The sequence below is a fragment of the Drosophila albomicans genome, chromosome X (assembly GCF_009650485.2).
Source record: "Drosophila albomicans strain 15112-1751.03 chromosome X, ASM965048v2, whole genome shotgun sequence".
Lineage (NCBI taxonomy): Eukaryota > Metazoa > Arthropoda > Insecta > Diptera > Drosophilidae > Drosophila > Drosophila albomicans.
In genome coordinates, this window is record NC_047627.2 from 32,187,909 (window position 1) to 32,203,372 (window position 15,464).

Consider the following 15,464-nt stretch of genomic DNA (forward strand, 5'->3'; position numbering starts at 1 on the left):
TCAAATTTCAGCTCGATTGGCTGCGCTGCCAATCGCCAAATTAAACTCCCGGGGAGGGAGAACGAGACGAGGAATTTGATGTGCTTTTTGTGTTGAGTCGAGTCGAGTTCGCTGCTCTACTTAAGTGTGTGAATGTGTCTGTCTCTGAGCTTGAGCTTACTCACACTCTAGTTGTTTGGTTATTGTCTACATTTCATTTGAAACATGCATTTATCGGCTATTGTTTAGAACAAGAACAAAAAATCTAAATACATGTATGTATGTTCATATAACAATAATAAAATCAAAAGCCTGCGGCATTTTCAACAAAGAATTCAATAAACAACTTTCAGGCAGAGATTTCAACTCCCTCTCTTTCCCTCACTCTCTCTCTCTCTTTTTCTCTGTGTGTTCTGAGCTTATAAGCAATCATATGTAGATGTTATACACTTATGCCCTCTAGTCTGTTGTCTCTAGCCCGTTGAGTCGCAGCTTTTAGTCTCAGACATTGTCTCGCATCGTTTTGGGAAAAGTTTGCTGCATACGCTGCGTATACGCAACGCAACGTCAGCTTAAGATTCAATTTCACCTCTTAAGTGTTCTTTAAACCCTCAAGAATTGCGGTTTAGTTTCTAACTCTTTAACATCTCGCCTTGATTTTAATATTATATCATATATATACATATATATCAGATCAGATATAAAATGTAGAAGTTATGTTGAACTATATAAAAATACAAAAAAAAAAACAATGACGATAAAAATAACAATTTCGATTACAATTACGATTATAATCGATAACGATAACATTGACATCGATTATTAGCAGAGATACCAATTGCACTCTATGGTATATTTGAGTGTTGAACTATATAAAAATACCAAAAAAACAAGCAATGACGATAAAAATAACAATTTCGATTACAATTACGATTATTATCGATAACGATAACATTGACATCGATTATAAGAGATATATAAAAATACCAAAAAAACAATGACGATAAAAATAACAATTTCGATTAAAATTACGAGTATTCTCGATAACGATAATATTGACATCGATTATTAGCAGAGATACCAATTGATACAGAGTAAAAGTAAGTTAAGCAACTAAGAAGCGAACACAATTAAATTGCAATTTATTTTTAATTCATTTTGAATTATAATTGTGTAAAGAAAAAAGCGATAACAATAACGATAAAAATAACAATCACGATGACGATTATTAAGAAGCAATCGCAATGAATTGAGCCAATTTAAATTGATATAAAGCTAACAAATAAGTTATGCCTTTTGCCCTGCCATTCTTTTCCTTTTCTGTCTCTTCGCATTTCCCTCGCTGTGATGCAAAAAAAAAACAGAAAAAAACAGAAAAGAAATTACATTTTTCTTTAGAAAATCCCATGAACAATACGTTCAGCACGTGCGTGGCAAGCAAATGATGCAAACAGTGGCAACCATCAGACTTCTCCCTTCTGACTCTCATTTTGTTCTCTGTGCCTTCCTCGCTCGCCGAGGCAATTATCTGACAAGCTGACCATAAAAATGCTCAATTACAACATCACGAGTTAACCAACATACGACAGACACTTCCTCGTCCCTCCCTCTTCCCCTTTCCCTTTTCCATATCAAAGTCTACCTCAATAACTTGTGAATTTGCCTCTCTGAGTTCATCGATTGGTCTAATAAACAAAGCTTGAGGTGCGGCAAAAAAACGTAAGAATATAAAGCGAAGCAGTCAATGCTTAGACTGCAGTATACCCTGTACTTAATCCATGCTAAAGATTCTCAAACCTAGCTTGATAAAAATACAACTCTATAATTTTACAGGGTATACTCTATCTTGGTAAAAATGCAACTTTATAATAATATAAAGTATAATTTAGTCGATATTAGTTGACTTATGTGGCAAATGCAGTCCAACTCTATAATTTTACAGGGTATACTCTATATTTTTGAACTATTTTTTTACTATGTATTCGTAATAAGCCAATTCTATAATATTACAGGGTATATTCTAGTCAATGTAAGTTTTATTATATAGCAAATGCACTCCAACTCTATAATTTTTTTTGAACATCCGACACTATATTTTTACAGGGTATACTATGTATTGCTAATAAACAAATTCTTTAATATTACAGGGTATAGTCTAGTCAATATAAGTTTTATTATGTAGCAAATGCTGTCCAACTCTATAATTTTACAATTCTATAATATTACAGGGTATAGTCTAGTCAATATAAGTTTTATTATGTAGCAAATGCAGTCCAACTCTATAATTTTACAGGGTATACTCTATATTTTTACAGGGTATACTATGTATTGCTAATAAACAAATTCTATATTATTACAGGGTAAAGTCTAGTCAATATAAGTTTTATTATGTGGCAAATGCAGTCCAACTCTATAATTTTACAGGATATACTTAATCATTGTAAAAGACTTACCCTGTAATTTTACAGGGTATAGTCTACGTTGGTAAAACTGCAACTCTATAATTTTACAGGGTATATTCTAGTTAATATTAGTGTAATTATATAATAAATACAGTTATATTTTGGTATAGCAAACACTATATTTACAAAAATTGGGTTTTACAGGGTATAACAACAACAACAAAGAACAACAGCTGACAAGCACTTTATGGAGGTGTGTGTGTGTGTGTGTGTGTGTGTGTGTGTGTGTGCATTTCGTAATCGAAACTGATGAAAAGGCTAACAAACAAAAATCGAAACGAAAAACTGTTCCCAATTTCAATTTCAATTTCAATTTGAATTTGAATTGAAATCAGCTACAGAAATCAGAGCACTCAATTGGCGTTACACAGTTACACACACACACACACACACACTCTCACATGCACATACACCTACACTCACACACACACTCACTTGAGCACAGAAAATGCAAGTAAACTATGTAGAGTTGGAAATGCAAAAAAGCATTTAAATGGTCCGAAAAACAGGACAACAGAGCAAGCGAGTGCAGGAAAAGGGAGCAGCCGAGGAAGGGGAGAAAGATGTGGTGCAAAAGTAAGGGGATAAAGGCAATAGAAGAGTAAGCGAGGTATTGTCTGTGTGTGTGTGTGTGTGTGTGTGTGGAACCTGGGAGACAATTTAATGCCGGAAATAGTTTTTCAAGCTATGCCTACAGAGCTGAACAGAAGTTTAGGGGTGGGTATTTAGAGCGAGACGAGGGGGGGGTGGGTTCGTTGCTAGGGGTACAACTGTTGTTGGGCTGTGTGACTGCAAAATAAATTTACTAATAAAATGCCAAATATTTTCGACCATGCCCTAAAATGTGGGCAGCACAGAAAAAGGTTATTCAATGGCATCTCAACTCGACTTTAATGTGTCTGTGAGTGTGTGTGTGTGTGTGTGTAAAGGGGCAAACAACATTTTGTAATGAACATATTTTAAATGCATGCCACGCACCGGAATAACAACAACAACAACAACATTGGCAACAACAATTTTGGGTGTTCAAATGAATCTGAAAATGAGCGTAATTTAGGCTTTGACCTTGCCAACTTTTCCCTTTACAGTACATTTTTGCGAAGCGCAGAGAAGGGGCGAGGAACGAGGGAGAGAGGGAGAGGGGGAGAGCTGGGAATGGAGTCATAAAACATTTTGTTGTCTGTCTTCGCTGAGAACGATTTCAGCTGCCAAAAGCAAAACACAAAAATGCACAGAAGGAGCAGCGAAGAGAGAGAGAGAGAGAGAGAGAGAGAGAGAGAGAGGAGAGAGAAAGTGAGAGTGGGAGATGGCAACAGGCGGCAAGGTCATGTGAAAGAATCGAAACCAAACCGGACCTCAAGACGAGACGTGTGAATGATGTGCACAACAACAACAACAACACGAAAAGGGAAGGAAAAAAAAACAGAAAAGATCAAAGCAATCGATATGCTGTAAAGGGACGAGAGAGAGAGAGAGAGAGAGGGGTAAACGAGGCAAACAAAAGGGGCGCAAAAATGGGCAAAAAATAAAGGAAGCATGGCAAAAAACAGTAAAGAACAAAAACACAAAATAACACAACACAACAAAAATAGCAAGGAAATCGAAAAAGAAATCCCAAACTCATGTTCCATAGAAATGCAGATAAGCAGCTGAATAACTTGAAGCAGTCCAAGCGCAAAATATTTCCATATCACGAACACAACTTAAAGCTTTAAACAAATATCCATAGAAACTGAATGGCTAAGATACTATTGGGAGTTGAGATGGCACAGAATGAAAATGAAAGGAAGCACAATAAACTATAAGCAAAGCATCTGCAAATAAAGATGATTTATCTACACTTTTCAAATAACTCATAATAGCTGAAATTTCAGCTTGATAGCTACACTGGAGACTTAGTTCACTTAGACTAGTTGCCCAATATTATAGGAAACCATCTGCAAATAAAACTGTTTTATTTATATTTTTTAAATAACTGATTATAGCTGAAATTTCAGCTTGATAGCTACACTGGAGACTTAGTTCACTTAGACTAGTTGCACAATATTATAGTTTTTGTAAAGGAAACCATCTGCAAATAAAACTGTTTTATTTACACTTTTGAAATAAGACTATAGCTGAAATTTCAGCTTGATAGCTACACTGGAGGCTTAGTTCACTTAGACTAGTTGCACAATATTATAGTTTTTATACAGGAAACCATCTGCAAATAAAACTGTTTTATTTACACTTTTCAAATAACTGATTATAGCTGAAATTTCAGCTTGATATCTACACTGGAGACTTAGTTCACTTAGACTAGTTGCACAATATTATAGTTTTTGTACAGAAAACCATCTGCAAATAAAACTGTTTTATTTACACTTTTGAAATAAGACTATAGCTGAAATTTCAGCTTGATAGCTACACTGGAGACTTAGTTCACTTAGACTAGTTGCCCAATATTATAGTTTTTATACAGGAAACCATCTGCAAATAAGACTGTTTTATTTACACTTCAAATAACTGATTATAGCGGAAATTTCAGCTTGATATCTACACTGGAGACTTAGTTCACTTAGACTAGTTGCCCAATATTATATTTTTTGTACAGGAAACTATCTGCAAATAAAACTGTTTTATTTACACTTTTGAAATAAGACTATAGCTGAAATTTCAGCTTGATAGCTACACTGGAGACTTAGTTCACTTAGACTAGTTGCCCAATATTATATTTTTTGTACAGGAAACTATCTGCAAATAAAACTGTTTTATTTACACTTTTGAAATAAGACTATAGCTGAAATTTCAGCTTGATAGCTACACTGGATACTTAGTTCACTTTGACTAGTTGCCCAATATTATAGTTTTTGTAAAGGAAACCATCTGCAAATAAAACTGTTTTATTTAAACTTTTTAAATAGCTGATTATAGCTGAAATTTCAGCTTGGTAACTACATAGAACACTTAGTTCTCTTAGAGTAGTTTCACAATATTATACCTTTTCTCTAAGGATTCTTGATAACTTCATTTTAATTGCGTTTTATCCAAATTTAAGCTTATTAACTTCCCCCTAAATTTAGATTGCATAGCTTCTCATTAAATTGAATCAAATTTGAAATGTAATATGATGAAATACTATTTTATCATATGTTATTTAAAATACATTTATTTAATCGCGGGTTCAAAAGAAAAAAGAATGTGTAATTATTCATATCTTGCGACAATTCGCGCATTCCCATTAAATTGCAGAGTATTTACAAAGTGCGCAGCTGTAAGCTGTTTTTTTTTTCGTATAGTGCGTAATTAGCATTCTTGGAATAGGGATTTTGATTGAGATGTTGTTGCCATGTCAATCATAACTGATGGCAATCAATAAATATTTGCCGTTATTTATTGCATGCATATTCTTTTAATTACACAATCGCCATTTCGCCCTCTCACTCGCTCACTCTCCTGTTCTCTCTGTCTTCCAGGAATGGCAATTCAACATCAAAGACATTTGACCCCCATAGTGGAGGAGGAGAATAAGAAGGAAAAGAGCAGCAAAAAAAAAAAAAACGAAGAAACTGAAACTATGAAAGATACTTGGGGGCATGAATTAATTTAAAGCTAAATGCGAAAAGCAGCAACAACAACGATAACAACAACACAATAAATTGGGAAAATCTTTTTGGCCAACGGCGCAAACAACAAAATGGGAGAAAAAGCAAAGTGCCAACAAAGGGAAATCAGAAGAAGCAACAGACTGATGATAGAAGAGGAGGGCAGAAGTTTTGAGCTGGCAATTGGATGATATTTCCCAAATCGAATGGAATGATTGAAGAACTTTGTAAAGTGCATAACGAAGGAAAGAGTCCAACAAAAATGCAAACAAAACAAAAAAAATATACTGCTGAAAAATGTTAAAATAAATGAAGAATTGCACAGAAATAAATTAAATATGTTTATATAATAAATGTAGTCAATTTCATTTATACTACAAAAATTAATAAACGCAGTAATATTCTAAAATAGCACGCTCATATTTGTATAACAGCTTGCATAAAATATAACACACATCAAAGCGACTCCATGTGTTATATTAACGCATATCACATATATGTATAAAAGTTTTCATACTTGTGCACGCAGTTATAACAGTTCACTAACACACCAAATGCAAAAGAAACGAACCGCAATTAGCTAAAGACTGCCAAAAGCTAGCTCTCCTGCTCTAACCACTACACGCCAAATATAAGATGCTAAAACTAATGCTCTATGCACTGCCAGTCGTAGAGTAGTGAGAGTGCGAGCGAGAGACCATATCAAAAGTTCACACTGAAGTGGAGTAAGGAAATTTTAAAGTTTTGTTGCCTGCCATTTCTGCTTCTCATTCTGTTTCTGCTTCTACACTTTGTGTGCATGTTCTTTTTTTTTTTCTTTTGCGAAGTTTTTTGGGGGCGCAATTAAAAGCAAAGTGCTGCTTCGAAAATATACATACATACATATATAATGCGATATCAGAGTGTAAGCAATGATGTACTATGACGCCATATAAAAAGTTTCGTAGAGAAAGAAACTTACCAGCTGTTTTGGCTGCTGCAGCGACGCTGACGTTGGCGTTGACGCTGACGTTCGATTGAATTCAACGCGTACAATATTGACGCTGACGTAGGGCCGAAGTTTATGGCGATGACTTTTTTTTTTTGCACGTAGTTGTTGCTGTGCTTTTTGTTTTGCTGCTCACTTTCAACTTTGACCGTTAGCTGGCGACACAAACAACGTTGATGGCTTCGATGATGGCAATCTGTGTGAATACAATAAAGAAAAAAGAAAAAAACGAGTTGAAAATTGTGCATTGTATATATTCGATAAAATTGGCGTTAAATTGCATTGGAAATTGCGTTTATTGTGCATGTTTTAATTAGCTTTCGCTGCGTTCGTTGATTGCATATTTCAACGTTAAAAATTGCAAAATATTCACCCCCTCCTCCTGCTCCACCTCCTCCTTCTCACCGTGCTTCTCTTCTTTCTCTTGCTGCTGCTTCTTCTCTTCACACGAATTGCCATTTTTCACTTTGCTTAATTTTCACACACACATTAAATTAATATTTTCACGCGCTTCACGATTCGATTCGATTCGATTAGAAATAAAAGCGATTAAACAGAATGCAAATGCAAATGCAAATTAAATGAAACGAAATTCAATTTATTTTTTTTTCAACTTTGGGCCAGCCGACGACGTCGACGACGCCGCCTGCGCAGCAGCTGCCCCGTAACTACTTGAAACTTGTTGATGACTTTGGCGCTTTGCAATTTGCAAGCAGTGCACTTGAGTGCAACTGTTAAAGCTCGCTCATTAGGCGCCTAATCGACTCGCACAAGTGACACAAGTGAGCGGAGAGAGAGAGAGAGAGAGAGTGAGAGCGTTCAAGGAGAGCGAAGAAGGAGCATGCACGGCAGAAGCAAAACTTGCTGCTGTGTTTGTGTTGTGTTGTTGTGACCATTGCCTTACCGCGTGCATTCAGTCACTGGACATGAGATGAAGCGACGACGAAAACGACAACGACAACGACAGCGAGAACAACAACAACGGCGACAAAGCGACAGACGTTTCACGTTACGTGTTGATTGGCAGCCACAGCCAATTAAATGCTCTCTGTTCGAACGTGTGAGCGGTACAGCAAACCTGGGTTGACTTAGAATGCGTGACCATGTATTTCTTTCCCTCTCTCCCTCTGCCTTTCTAGTGTGCAGCAGCAGCTGCTGTGCGTGTATGTGTGTGTGTAAGTGCAATACAATGGCAAATATTATGCAGCTGCGTATGTGTCGCCAACCCCCCCGCCTCTGAGCAGCTGCTGCTGCTGTTGCATTTCGTTTTTCGTATTTTTGCCATGTTACGAATATGCAATGTCAGCAGCTGCGCTAGCAACAACAAGAGGAGGACAAAAACAATGCCTACTCCACAATCACCCCATGGGCAAAACGAACAACAACAACAACGACAGCGACGATATGCGACTGTGGTCAGTGTTTTTGCTCTCGCTCTAGCATCATGTTTAGGCAGAGGTTTGCTTCACTCCACTTTAGGCAAACAATATTTCGTTTCCCTCGCTCGCTCGCTTTGTGGTTGCCTTTTGCTTTGCGGTTTTTCGCTGTTGGTTCTTAAATGAACAACAACAGCAACAACAACAGTTAAATGCGAGCCATTAGAAATCGAAACGGATGGTAGTTAAGATTTGACGTTGAAGATTTCAACTTAACGATTGTACGTACGCCACAAATTAATTTCACTACCAGCAACAACAAGAGAAGGTATCTCACATGCTCTATGACATTTGTGACGCAAGCGAACACAATTTATTTCCCATAACCAAAGATCATAATCTACTACCCAAACTAACTATGTGAACTCGGCTTCTAGTCGCACAATTTCAATGAAAATTTGTACAACTGCGTCTTGAGATGCCAGCTGCGCTGTGTGTGAAAATCGTGAAGATAATGTGAGAATATTGTAAGTTATTTCGAATACAGTCCTGTAAGTGTATTAAGATTTCGAGTTGTGGCAAAGTTAATGGCTTTGCTCTTGAACTTAATCTGGTTTCATTCTCGTATAGAACTAATTTCAAGTCTTACTTCATGTCGTGCAGCGCAACTTTACGTGCTTTTCTTCTGTTTTGCTTTTTATTAGCTTGCCGATTGCTTAAAGTAAAGTATTTTTGTTCTTTTTTTTTTTAAGTATGAGTTCTTTGTTGAACACATTCGCCTGGTAAATATATCGCAACTTTAATCTCAAATGCCTTTAAAGACTGTGATCTTTTTTACTCTTTCGTGGAATTTCATGTTTTGCACTCTTTCACTGCTTAACTAACTTCATTACACGGTCTCTTCTTGTTTACACTGTGTGTATTTTCCTCTTCTATTGCATGCAACATATTTTCAGCATCGTTCGAGAGTTTTCTTTGTCTGCAGCATGCTGCACACCTTTGTCTGTCAGAGAGAGTGCAACATTGTTGCAACATCGCAATACCTCACCCTCTCTGTGTGTGTGTGTGTCTCGATGATGTCAATGCCAGCGGGTCAGAGATAAAGTTAGCGATAGAGCGCAAAGCAAAGCAGAACTGCATAAATCGCTGTGTGTCGATGTGACCAGACCCTAGGCCAGACAGACAGAGTTGCACTGCTGACAATGTTTACACTGCATCTATTTTACAGCCCCTCTTTCGGCTCTACACTTCACGTCGGTTCCAGCTTCTACTTCTACTTCTACCTTGTGCCTGTCTCTCTGTCCATCTTTCGCTTTCGTAATTGCTTATGCAAATTTCACAGCTGCAAGTATCCGGAACCAGGCGGAGGGACACAGCCCGAACCGAACCGATCCGACCCTCCCAAAATTACCCATCCTACACCTAGTAGCGACTTGCTCCCTACACTTTGGAGGCTTGCGATGAGTTCCCCTGAACCAGAAGGAGAGATACAACCCAAACGGACCCGACCCTGCCCATCTTACTAGCACTACATCTGGTAGAGACTTGCTCCCTACAGTTTGGGGGCTGCAAGTATCCGGAACCAGGAGGAGGGACACAGCCCGAACCGAACCGACCCGACCCTCCCAACATTACCCATCCTACACCTAGTAGTGACTTGCTCGCTCCACTTTGGGGGCTTGCGTTGAGTCCCCCTGTACGTATTCAGAACCAGGAGAAGAGACACTACCTGAACCGACCCGACCCTCCCAACCTTACCAATCCTACAACTAGTAGCGACCTGCTCCCTACACTTTGGGGGTTTGCCTTGAGTCCCCCTGCAAGTATCCCGTACCAGGAGGAGATATACCACTCGACTCCGCACGACCCTCCCAACATTACCAATCCTACACCTAGTAGCAACCTCCTTCCTACCCTTCCAACCTTACCAACCCTACACTTTGGGGGCTTGCGTTGAGTCCCCTTCGCTTGCTTTCAAAGTTTACCTTGTTGCCTTCACACACTTGTCCTCTTCCTGTTGCACCCTTCCGAAAAGAGGTGAAAAGAAACCCAATGCCAAAGCCAAACCCTTCCAAGTCCCCCAAGTTTGCCCCACCGGCTGGTTTTCTTGGCTCTCAGCTCCGCTTCTCACGCGCATTTTCATTGTCAACGTCGTCGTTGTCGTCAGTTTGTTGCAGTCATTTGCATAGCGACTTTTGTTTGGCAGCACGAAATGCATTTGCCGCCAGCCTCCCCGCCCCTACCACACCCCCAAACACACACACACACACACACACACACTTAGCAGTGAAGCTTACGCTGTAATTTTTAATGTGCAAAACAAATACAAATTAAAGCAATGTAAATAAAAGCGTTTGGCGAGTGCTGGGGCTAAAAATTAAAATAAATTCCAAGTTGCAATGTTTTGTGGCAGCAAGGTATGTAGGTGGCAAGCACGAGTATGTGTGTGTGTGTGTGTGTAAGTGTGTGACAAAAGCCAGCAGCTTCCTCTGGCCAAACTCGAATCGCAGCTACGTGAAATTTGCATAATAAAATGTGCTGGCCACACTGTTTGCCTGTGTGTGTGTGTGTGTGTGTGTGTGTTGCAATTTTATAGGGTGCACTCGAAGGGTACATCAGGGTGTGTCTATATAACCATAAAAATTCCTTGTTCTTGCCACAAAAAGTTGCACATTCTACACAATCGAAATGTGTTTCGTTTCATTTTTATGCATTTCTTTTTTTTTTTTTTTTTGATGTCAAATTCCATTTCTCGAATGTGAGTGTTTCAAATGTGCGAATGAATGCGTCCTTCGGTAGGTGAATACTGTGTGAATGACATATGAATGCACCATGAATACGTTGCATATTCATGCAGTCGAGTAGTAGAAAAAATATCACTTCGAAAGTTGAATTATGAAAATAGTTCTTCACATAAAAACTTTTCTTTGCTTAGCTTCTAAGGTTTTCTCTACTTATTTATTGTTTTGTCTATCTTAGAGTATTCGCTAGTCGATCACACTCGCTGCTTTCCAGTGCCTCTCAAAGTGTGCCCTATCGCGGCCATCAAACTGTAAAGTTAGCGAGCCATTGTAAATTGTCAGTTCGGTCAGTTGCTTTGCATAAATTGCAAAAAGCGTCTGCTACGTTTCACTGCTAGTGTGAGAGAGAGAGAGACAGAGAGAGAGAGAGAGAGAGAGAGAGAGAGAGAGAGAGAGAGAGAGAGAGAGAGAGAAAGAGACAGGAGAGAGTAGGTGGAAGGCAGTTGCAGCTGGCATTCGTTAGTTGCCACAAGTTGCAGTTGCCGTTGCAAGTTGCAACTTCTCAAACTCCTCGACTCGAAATCATTTTGTTTGCTGCATTTCATTTGCTTGTTTGCTTTTGCGCCTAACGGCAATTTTATTTGGGGCTGGTGTGTGTGGACAAGGGGGCGTGGCAGCACTGAGTGGGCCTTGCAACGCGTGGGCTGAGCATTGCAGCTGCCCCACAACAACAGCAGCAACAGCCACAACTTGATTTATGGCCAACGGGCGTTGCATGAATTGCTTCGCGGATCTTTTGGCCTCTACTTTTGCCACCCGAATTTGGGGGCAAGAGCATGTTGAATGCCGCTTGAGGCGAGTGCTATACAAAGCATGGAGCAGCGACTTTTTTGCACTCTTATTCACAGGCGCAAAAAGTAGAGATATTTAATTATATCATAGGTAGAGAGAAGTCATTGGGTTAAAGACATTTCAGCGACAAAATGGCGATAAAAACTGAAACAGAGTTTGAAGCAAGTTGGCAGCTCCTTAGCGCACTTTTATTACCTGTCTTACAAATGAAGAGGCCATCAAGTCAGCAACAAGAGCGCAACACTGATTACTCTCGAGCTAGAAAGTCAACAATGTAGTCGCCATCGTAAACTTTGGCTTAGGTTACCACTCGAAGTGAGGTTAAGGTGAACCGGCGCTTCAAATGAAAAGCTGCCAACTGATTGAAAAGTTGCCCAAACGACAGCGGAAGCAGCTAATTCTCGCATAAAAAGTGTGTGTGTGAAAAGTGCACTAGAAACAAGGAAATTACGGCTATAAGTTGATTGAGTGGTACCGACTAGGAAGGCTGAAATGAGTAAACTACAGTGACAAGTTAGTTGGCAGAGGAGGTCGGTAGAGTTAGAAAGGCTGAATGAAGTAAAAGTAAAGTATAGAATGGCGGGTAGATCTAGGAAGGCTGAATTAAGTAATCTATAGAATGGCGTGTAGATCTAGGAAGGCTGAAATTAGTAAACTACAGTCACTAGTTAGTTGGGAGCGGAGGTCGGTAGAGTTAGGAAGGCTGAATTGAGTAATCTATAGAAAGGCGGGTAGAAGGCTGAAATGAGTAAACCACAGTCACAAGTTAGTTGGGAGAGGAGTTCGGTAGAGTTAGGAAGGCTGAATTAAGTAATCTATAGAATGGCGGGTAGGTCTAGGAAGACTGTGGCTTAGTTTAAGTAGCGAGTGCTGTATTAAAGTTAAAAGATGTAAGTAAAGAATTTACGAGTCGGGTCATTAGCCGGTAGTACCACAAGGTAGTAGTCTATTATTGCGATTTCATAGTTTGCTGTATTGATTTTAGCTTATATTATGCTGCATTTTCCGCAGCAACTTTTATTTGCTCTACAAATTTCTCGAAAATTTGATTTAAATGATGTTAAAAATTACTGCCAGGCAGGTAAAGCTAGGAAGGCTGTTTGCTTAAGTTTGAGTATCGAATGTCATATCAAAGTTTGAAGATGTAAGAAAAGTATTTACCAAGAGGTAGTCTATATCGATTTTACCACCTATTATATTACATTTCCCGGCAGCAACTTTTAATTGCGTTGCAAATTTCAAGAAAATTAGTTATAAATGAGGTTTAATTCGAGTATAGTATATGGTAAGTTTAATAGCATTGTGCCTAACTGGCCACTCAATAAATTTGTTGTTAGAGACGGAGAGAGAGAGAGAGAGGGAGAGAGAGAGACGTGGGTCAGACGATAGACAGCAATTTTGGAGCTAAGTTCATAATTTTGCATGCAATATCCTGGCCCAGAATGCAACCCGAATGTCCGATGGATGGCAGCTGTTGCCAACACCTAACCAAAGAGGGGATTGACACGACTGAAATAGTTAGGTTAGGGTCCGCACCCAAGGGAGTTAAGCTGAAGTTTGGGTCTGTGTTTTGGAGTTGATTGCATATGAAATTAGCCAAAGATTGCCGACACACATGCGTTTTAAGCTGGCTGTGGGGCGAGTGGGAAGTGAAGGAGGGAAACTGGGAGGCAGCTTGGTCTATTTTGTGGGGCATTGCAATCAGTTAAACAATGTTGCATATTAACAGGCAGCCAGCCAAAGCACACGCCACTTTGGGGTATTTCAACAGAGGACAACGAAACCAAAGGATGGAAAGGGAAGCGAGGGGGCAGTCTCGGCTGGTCAGGGCAATTCCCAGCCAATCTGAACCGTAGCCACGTCGGGGGCCCGCCCGCAATGTCTGTGCATAAATAAGGCATAAATAACCGACAGGCAGTCAGTCAGGGAGGTGGTCAAAGGGGGAGGGGAGGGGTACACACACATACATACACCGACAAATGGCCGCTCGTTGGGCTAATTAAAACACTTGATGGCCTCTTTCAACGAAAGCGCCACCTGTCGTCCAGGGACGTCGAACGGCTGTCGAAAAATTTACCAAACTCTGCGAGTTCTGTGTTGTAAATTGCAAATTTTCATATGTCCCCAAGCGGCCAAGCGTTGCTTTTGTGTTATTTAGAAGTTCTACCCATAAACCCGACACGCCTCCTCTCCTCTCTCTCCCTACACAGAACGCCCCTTAACGCCTATGTCGAGAGGTGGGCGTGAACGGTTTATTGACAGTTTGTTGAGGTGACAAAAGCAACAGACATTTTGTACCCCTTAAGAGGAGAGAGGTTTTGAGGCAGGTTGTGTTCCCATTTGTTCCCATTTCGAGGTCTGCAAATAATTTATTGATATCAAGTGTTATTAATTATGATGCCCATTTAAGTTCGATGTTTTGGTTTTAGCGATTCGAGGTTTCTCAGGTTTTCCGCCCCTCAAATGCGGTGTCCTATTTGAGAGGTCCTTAATATCCTTCCAGTTCATTATGTTATCTTATCTGGCAACTATTTTGAGTGGCTGTTGGAATGCAAAGCACTTAAGTGGGACTTTAATTAGCACATCTTAAGAAGGAGCTTTCAATTTGTATATAATTTTTAGGAAATATATTGTTGGAGCTCAAGTAACCTGCTATAGAAATAAATGACCTTCCCTAACATGTTAACAAAATAATCATAATAGAATAATAATTGTATTATTTTAAAGATATATTCGGTTTTTTTTTTAATGTTTCCTAATCTTTTAAGCATATTAGGAAAAACTAATATACACTTTAATATACTTTAAATTTTTTGAATAAAAATCAAATATCAATCCAGATTTCATTTCTATGAATATTTTTATGAAGTCTAGAAAGATATTGAAAAATAATAAATAAAATCTGTTTAAGGACTATAGATTTATATAGTCTAAACTTTAGACTTTAGACTCTAAAGTGAAAAGTTTAGCTATAGACTTATGTAGTATAAAGTCTAAAGACTAATGATGTATCTATTCCTTTTTCCTAATATGCTTAAAAGATTAAGGAACATTTTTCAGCGAAAATCAAATAAATTTTTGAAACGATATAATTATTAACCAATATTTAATTTCATTCCACAATTTGTCTATTATTGCGATATTTATTTAATTGCTAAGAAATAAAAAGGTAATAATGATCATAATAAAGTTTGTAATCGATTTAAGTGCTTTGCTTTTGTAGTAACACCATTTTAAAAGTATTTTTAAAGTACATTTTATATGTGTGCTGTCTGATCTGTATTTTGGAAAAGCCAAAGCTAAAATAAATAGCAACTCCTCACTTAAGTTGGAGTAGCAATCCTGAACGCCAGATGGCGCTATACGCAAACATTTCGGTTGTCTGAGCATGAGTGTGTTTTGCTTGCATTCGAAAGTGTGTGAGTGTGACCAGTGCTGCCAAATGACAAATTGAACACTCAAAGGACACTTACGGCATAGCG

General features: G+C 38.7%; 1 protein-coding gene across 3 annotated transcripts in view; it reads right to left on the reverse strand.

Moving 5' to 3' along the window:
* The window catches only part of LOC117578314 (uncharacterized), a 248,952-nt gene that overhangs the window by 48,072 nt on the left and 185,416 nt on the right, over positions 1-15,464 (reverse strand). For 2 of the 3 annotated variants that reach the window (XR_007955692.1, XM_034263768.2), the window contains exon 3: positions 6,987-7,209. The gene's annotated coding sequence lies outside the window, so the exon portion shown is untranslated. Of the gene's footprint in view, positions 1-6,986; positions 7,210-7,418; positions 7,651-15,464 lie in introns of those variants that run through there. The other variant, XM_052008671.1, reaches the window with a different exon arrangement.